The sequence below is a fragment of the Gymnodraco acuticeps genome, unplaced genomic scaffold, assembly GCF_902827175.1.
Source record: "Gymnodraco acuticeps unplaced genomic scaffold, fGymAcu1.1, whole genome shotgun sequence".
Lineage (NCBI taxonomy): Eukaryota > Metazoa > Chordata > Actinopteri > Perciformes > Bathydraconidae > Gymnodraco > Gymnodraco acuticeps.
The window spans coordinates 139,106-146,200 of NW_022991289.1; positions in this window are offsets into that span (position 1 = coordinate 139,106).

Consider the following 7,095-nt stretch of genomic DNA (forward strand, 5'->3'; position numbering starts at 1 on the left):
CTTAGTCCATTCAGGTTCGTCTGGGGCAGGTAAATGAATATTGTCACTCTTTACAGGCTTTAGCTGACCGTCGATCTGTTGTGAAATGTTCTTTTTGGGTGGAATCTACGTCATGAAGCTTTCGTGAGACTCAGCACGTAAGGGGAAAGGGCCAGTATATGTTTTGGTCATTGGATTTTCTTTTCACAAATGGATATTCAAAAACAAAAAACGACTGGATATTTGATTTTCGTTTTCAAATTGAAATACAAGGCGTTTTTCTTAATCATGGTCAAAAATGGATTTACTAAACTTAAAAAACGGGATGATTTTCATTTTCTACTTCTCAAAACAAAAAATAAAATCACTAGAAAACAGAAAAAAAAAAAACCCTGTTTTTTCATATTCTGCTACCGGAAGTTGTCTTTCAAAATAAGAGCGCAGATGAGGACGGTCAATCCGTGTATCTACGGTCCATTTGTTTTCACAACGAAAACGGCCAAGACACATATTGAGCCCAGAAAATGAATGTTATTAAGGGCTGTAAATATAATAAGCCTATGTCTAAAATGGACAACATTGTTTGGAGATTTCAACTATACAGCGATTCTGCACTGCGGTCAACTCAGCCGTCTCTCGAGTTTGTTATTATTTTTTCTGCCAATAGTTCTTCGTGAGATTGATCCTGTTGGACTCAGTAGGCTAGTAGTGAAACTACTCCGACAACAAGTACTTACTGTGTACTTTTTGAGTAATCCTCATGTTTCTCTACTATTTTGATTCAGCGTTAAAACACTTTTCTTCATGAGACTGATATTGTTGGACAGAGTATTTTAAGAGGATATGGAGGTAGACATGATATCAGCAATACTGCCAGTCAGTAGTCCGGCAGCAGCATTTTTACCCCTTGGAAAGTCTTGCCCGCTATTTAAATCAAATCAAATCAAGTTTTATTTATATAGCACATTTATAAACGATTTTTGGTCGAGCCAAAGTGCTGTACATAAAATAAAAATAGCCTACAGTAGAGACACTTTACAGCAAATACAACAGCACAGATTGTTCAGAATATCAGTATGAGAAAAACGACACCCTCTATCCTTAGACCCTCACATCGTACAAGGAAAAACTTCCAGAGAAAACCCACAGGTTAAGGGGAAAAAATGGGAGAAACCTCAGGGAGAGCAACAGAGGAGGGATCCCTCTCCCAGGACGGACAGACATACAATAGATGCCGTGTGTAAATCGAAGAGATAATACATTTTACAGCATATAGACAGAATGTTAGGAAATGCATGTGTCTGTAATAAGAAGATGAATCCACGAGGATGTCAGCTACAATCCTGTGGAAGCCATCAGGGAAGCAGCATGACGAGACCCAAGGCAGGACCGCAGAGACAGGTTCAGCCACGACCCGAAATCCACGACTTAATCCAGAACTCAGGATAGAGGATCCAGGACACAGGACTACAGCAAGAGGATCAGCCTCGACTCCGGATCCCGGCGTAGATATAGATACAAAACAAGAAAAAAGATTTGGCTGGGTTAATCGGAACAAGAGAATACACAGACACAGACAGAGAGGGAAAAGTTATTCTTGATAATCCTCTAGAAATATCTCATGAACTTCCCCACTCAATCTATCAAGACCCGAGCAGTTCTATTAGATATACAGTAGGATAAGAAACAGCGATAGGGAGCACAACAACCTATCTCTTCGTCAGATGCACTCCCCCGCTTATCTAAGCGACTCTGTACCCCGTTACCCTCTACAAGGCTATAGACCAGCAGAGGGAAAATGGGGGGTGTGTAAGAGTAAGGATTTTTAAGAATAAACCGCAAGGGTCTAAAGGGAAAAAATATGAAATATAAGGTACTATATTTTAAGTAATCCTATCTACTATTCCTATATTTGAATAATGTATAAACTATTTTAAAAATACTTTATGAAATCCTATGTTATGTTATAAATATTAAAATAAAGAACTAAATAAATAGATAATTAAACAAAAGCCAAAGAGAAAAAGTGAGTTTTAAGTGTTGATTTAAAAACCCCCAGGGTCTGGGCCGACCTCACATGGAGGGGCAAAGTATTCCAGAGCCTAGGGCCAGCCGCTGCGAAAGCTTGATGCCCTCGGGTTTTAAGCCTGGTCTTAGGCACCATCAACAACAGCTGATCAGCCGACCTTAAGGCTCTGCCTGGGGTGTAGCGATGGAGGAGTTCGGCTATATAGGCAGGAGCCAGCCCATTTAGGGCTTTGAAAACAAATAAAAGGAGTTTAAAATCTATTCTGAACCGAACTGGAAGCCAGTGCAATGAAGCCAGAATTGGGGTGATATGGTCGCGCTTTTTATGGCCAGTGAGAAGACGTGCAGCTGCATTCTGAACTAGCTGGAGGCGTCTAATTGAGGCCTGATCCATACCCACATACAGAGCGTTGCAGTAATCCAGTCTCGAGGTAACAAAGGCGTTAATAACCCTTTCTAGGTCTTTAAAAGATAAAAACGACTTGGTCTTAGCCAATAGTCGTATTTTGAAAAAGCAGGTCTTGACTACAGTGCTAACCTGCTTATCAAATGTAAAGGCGCTGTTGAAGGTCACTCCAAGGTTCATAACAGAGGGGAAGATATTTTTATTGAGGGAGCCCAGAATATCAATCGGGGAGACTGTTGGTTGGGGTCCAAAAAAGATGACCTCGGTCTTACTCTCATTAAGGGTGAGGAAGTTTTGGCTCAGCCAGGATTTAATCTCTGTTAAGCAGTCCTTCAACTGCTGTAATGAGTTGGCATTTTTGATTGAGAGGCAGATAGATTTGTACATCATCAGCGTAACAATAGAAGGGGATATTATGTTTTGTAAGAATTGAACCTAGGGGTAGTATGTACAATAGAAAAAGGATCGGGCCCAGAATCGAGCCTTGGGGAACCCCACAGGTAAGAAGGGCTTTGGCAGAGGAGAAGTCACCTAACTGCACTGAGAAGAATTTAAATTGACTTTGATTGAAGTTAATAACAATATTGATATTATATAGATATATAGATAGCCTATATAGCATATTTGATGGAGTCTTTCTGAACACTTTTAAAATAAAATACTGCAAATTAAGAATATTTGTAATGTTCTGCACAGATAGTGCCTTAACTTGAATTTGAAAACATGTGGCAGCTTTATTAATACAGCATATAAAAAGATTTGTGGAAGGATACATTCTTCATGGGCTTCAATGGCTCTAGTAAAGGGTGTTTTATGTTTGCTTGTATTATCCTCAGATAGTGGTTTGTTTAAATAACTATGACATTTTAATAAATATTGCAAAAAAGGGCTCCAAAAACGGCATTTATCCTGGCCGGCTTAGCCACTGTGTATTTTTTCAAGCACCACAAGATTCATAGTTTATAAAGTACAATTCTGGGCCATTGATTGTGTCATTTCTCCAAACACATACACTAAAAATGCCTGTTTTTTAAGCCTTAAAATGGTGCAGGAAAATGAGTTTACATTGTATTATACTTAAAGACAGGACTATTCAGTTAAGAGAGGAGAGAAAAGGAAAGAAAATTGTTATAATGGGTGATGTAACAATAATGACAGACATAATATGAGGTCCTTGGCACTCAGACTTTAGAGGGGTCATTTTGTGATCATGGGGCATCAGCCTTACAGCATCAGGACAATGTCATATGGAGTCAGACACTGGAAGTGTGCTGGAGGCGTTGACTGGGACTGATGGAAGGATGAGGCTGATGAGACTGAAGAATCTGCGAGCCACGAATTAGCGGCAGAGAAATAGTTATATATTAAAAGACAGCAGCATCATAAGAGGGCAACCATGTGACAGAGTGTGTTACTTTGCTGAAGGATAGTTGTGACCAGCTATCCAGGCCAGACTCTAAAGACTTTCCAAGGGGTAAAAATGCTGCTGCCGGACTACTGACGGAAGTATTGCTGATATCATGTCCACCATATCCTCTTAAAATACTCTGTCCAACAATATCACTCTCATGAAGAAAGGTTTTTTAACGCTGATTCAAAATAGCAGCGAAACATGCATTCTTGTTCTCAGGAGGGGAAATTGACAGAGGATTAGTCAAAAACTACACAGTAAGTACTTCATAGTACTTGTTGTGGGAGTAGTTTCACTACTAGCCTACTGAGTCCAACAGGATTGATCTCACGAAGAACTATTGGCAGAAAAAATAATAACAAACTCGAGAGACGGCTGAGTTGACCGCAGTGCAGAATCGCTGTATAGTTGAAATCGCTGTATAGTTGAAATCTCCAAACAATGTTGTCCATTTTAGACATAGGCCTATTATATTTACAGCCCTTAATAACATTCATTTTCTGGGCTCAATATGTGTCTTGGCTGTTTTCGTTGTGAAAACAAATGGACCGTAGATACACGGATTGACCATCCTCATCTGCGCTCTTATTTTGAAAGACAACTTCCGGTAGAAGAATATGAAAAAACGGGGGGGTTTTTTGTTTCTGTTTTCTAGTGATTTTATTTTTTGTTTTGAGAAGTAGAAAATGGAAATCATCCCGTTTTTAAGTTTAGTAAATCCATTTTTGACCATGATAATGAAAAACGCCTTGTATTTCAATTTTGGTTTTTTAATTTGAAAACGAAAATCAAATATCCAGTCGTTTTTTGTTTTTGAATATCCATTTGTGAAAAGAAAATCCAATGACCAAAACATACACTGACCGGAAAGCAACAGGCGAAACTGACGAGCGTTGTGAGGGAGGATGAAGAATCTGAAGGTCGATTTGTGATTGAACATATTCACTTGTGCGATCAGCTTTAACCTTCTCAGATTCCGATTTGCATTTCTCAACTTCAATTTGCATGACTTCAGCATTTTCCAATACTTGTGCCTCCACCACGGCTGCATCAGCTTCCCGCTGTAGCGTTATTACTTTCAACTTTGTGTCTATTCTTACTGTTTCCAGCTGATTTTGAGCCTTTTCCATTTTCAGTTTAGCCTCTTCGCTAGCATACAAGGCTCTTACCTTAGCGCAGTGGTTCTCAAACTTTTTCTGTCAGGCCCCCCCTTTGGAGAAAAAAAAAGTCGGGCCCCCCCAACACAAATACGCCACTTTCGGGTCCCGGGGGAGCAGCTGGCAGCGAAACAGCTCAGCTGCTCCCCCGGGACCCGAAAGTGGCGTATAGCCTGCACTTCAACATCAACGAAAGTGCTCGATATATGCTATATTGAATCAATAACACAAACTAACTGTATCACTATAACATGATGATGATGGTGATGGTGATGAAGAATGCATCTAACGTTCCGCTGTTCATTATAATACAAAAACAGAGCATTAAACAAATCATCATGCTCTTACTTTGAAATCATGTGGAAATGTCGCCATCAGCAGGCCATCACGTGGTTTCTGAAAATAACCGAGTGACACGAGTAGATTTTAGCCTAGACCGGCGGAAAATATGTCTCAAAATTCCGTGTGTGTAAAAAGACGATCCGCGAACAGAGATTTGAGATCCGTGAACAGAGATTTGAGATCCGTAAGCGCATTTTTGGTCCACAAATACAAATTGGATTCACAAATGCCTGATCGAAAGGTGTAAATGTTAAAGAGATATTCACAGATCTTTTTTTTATTTGTGAACATATTCAGCGTATTTGCAGATCCGTTTTACACTTGCAAATGTATTTGTGAGTTTGCAAATCTTTTAAATGCATTTGTGGATGTTGTTTTACATTTACAAATCACATATTTACACACAAATTATTTTTATGTTCACACAAATAATTATGAGACATATCTATGCCCATATGACTGTCACAATTCTTCAAAGACCTAAAACTGTAAATAAACACAATACATTGTTCTTAATGTAAATACAAACTTAAATTGCTTTCCTGCATTCTTTACAGTGTTTAATATAGTTGTAAATAAATCGTTTTTTAAACAAACTAATCAATGATCTTTTTAACAATATTCTTCCTAATAAATGATCTTTCACATCAAATAGGTCAAATAGACGAACTTACAGCATTGCCTCTAGGATGTTCCTTGTGGATGGAAGCAGATTACATTTGGAGAAATACACTCTCTGGCCATGCCGTTTCTCTAACGCTAAACCGGAAGTGGCGATGCCGTAAACCAGAAGTGACGCTAAGAACGGCGAACTTAAAGATAACATGACCATTAGCACTCCTAGTGGTGACTTTATGAACTGCAAACAAATTATAACATTATAAAATTTCAAATTTCAAATGTTTGCTCTCCCTGAGGTTTCTCCCATTTCCCCCTTTAAACTGTGGGGTTTTCTCTGGAAGTTTTTCCTTGTACGATGTGAGGGTCAAAGGACAGAGGGTGTCGTATTGTCATACTGATATGCTGTACAAACTGTGAAGACCACTGAGACAAATGTAACATTTGTGATATTGGGCTATATAAATAAACTGATTGAAATGCCTTTTAAAGGTGGGGTAGGTAATTTCGGAGAAACCAGCTCGAGTGCGCTAGAATTTGAAAATACACAACCGGAAAAAATCTGCCACTTCCTTACAGAGCCCCTCCTCCAACACACAAGAACGCGCACATGACCAATGAGGGTGCGAGATAAGTTTGTGCACAGATGGAAGGCTGACAGGCAGGTAGGCCATCCAGTTATTTTAGCCGGGCCAGCTTATTGGTCGTGCTTTTTACAGCGCTACGGCTTCCACAGATGACATTTTTTAATGTTTTTTTTGTCAAAGCACTTAAGATATTCATTGCTATCGGGATGTTAAGAGCATTCCATGGAATATAACAAAAAGTGTATCTCGAGCCGGTTTCTCAAACGTACCTACCCCACCTTTAAGGCAGCAGTGTCTGGTAACACAAGTGGTGCAGTTTGGACCTGCGACACGTTTAATATCAGTAATAATTGAATAGAGAATAGTAAAGCAGTAATTGCTCACGCCCTGCAGTAGCCTAGCATAGTTACTGCACTATTTGTCAAAAAAAGTATTGTAAGCATATGTATTGTTTGTGGGGGGCACTTAATGCAGTAGTGTTTTTTCAAATCGGAAAAAAGTATCCCCACCCATTTTTCTAGTAAAGCCCATAATGGGCACACCCTCTGGTCCCCCTTCTTGAACTAG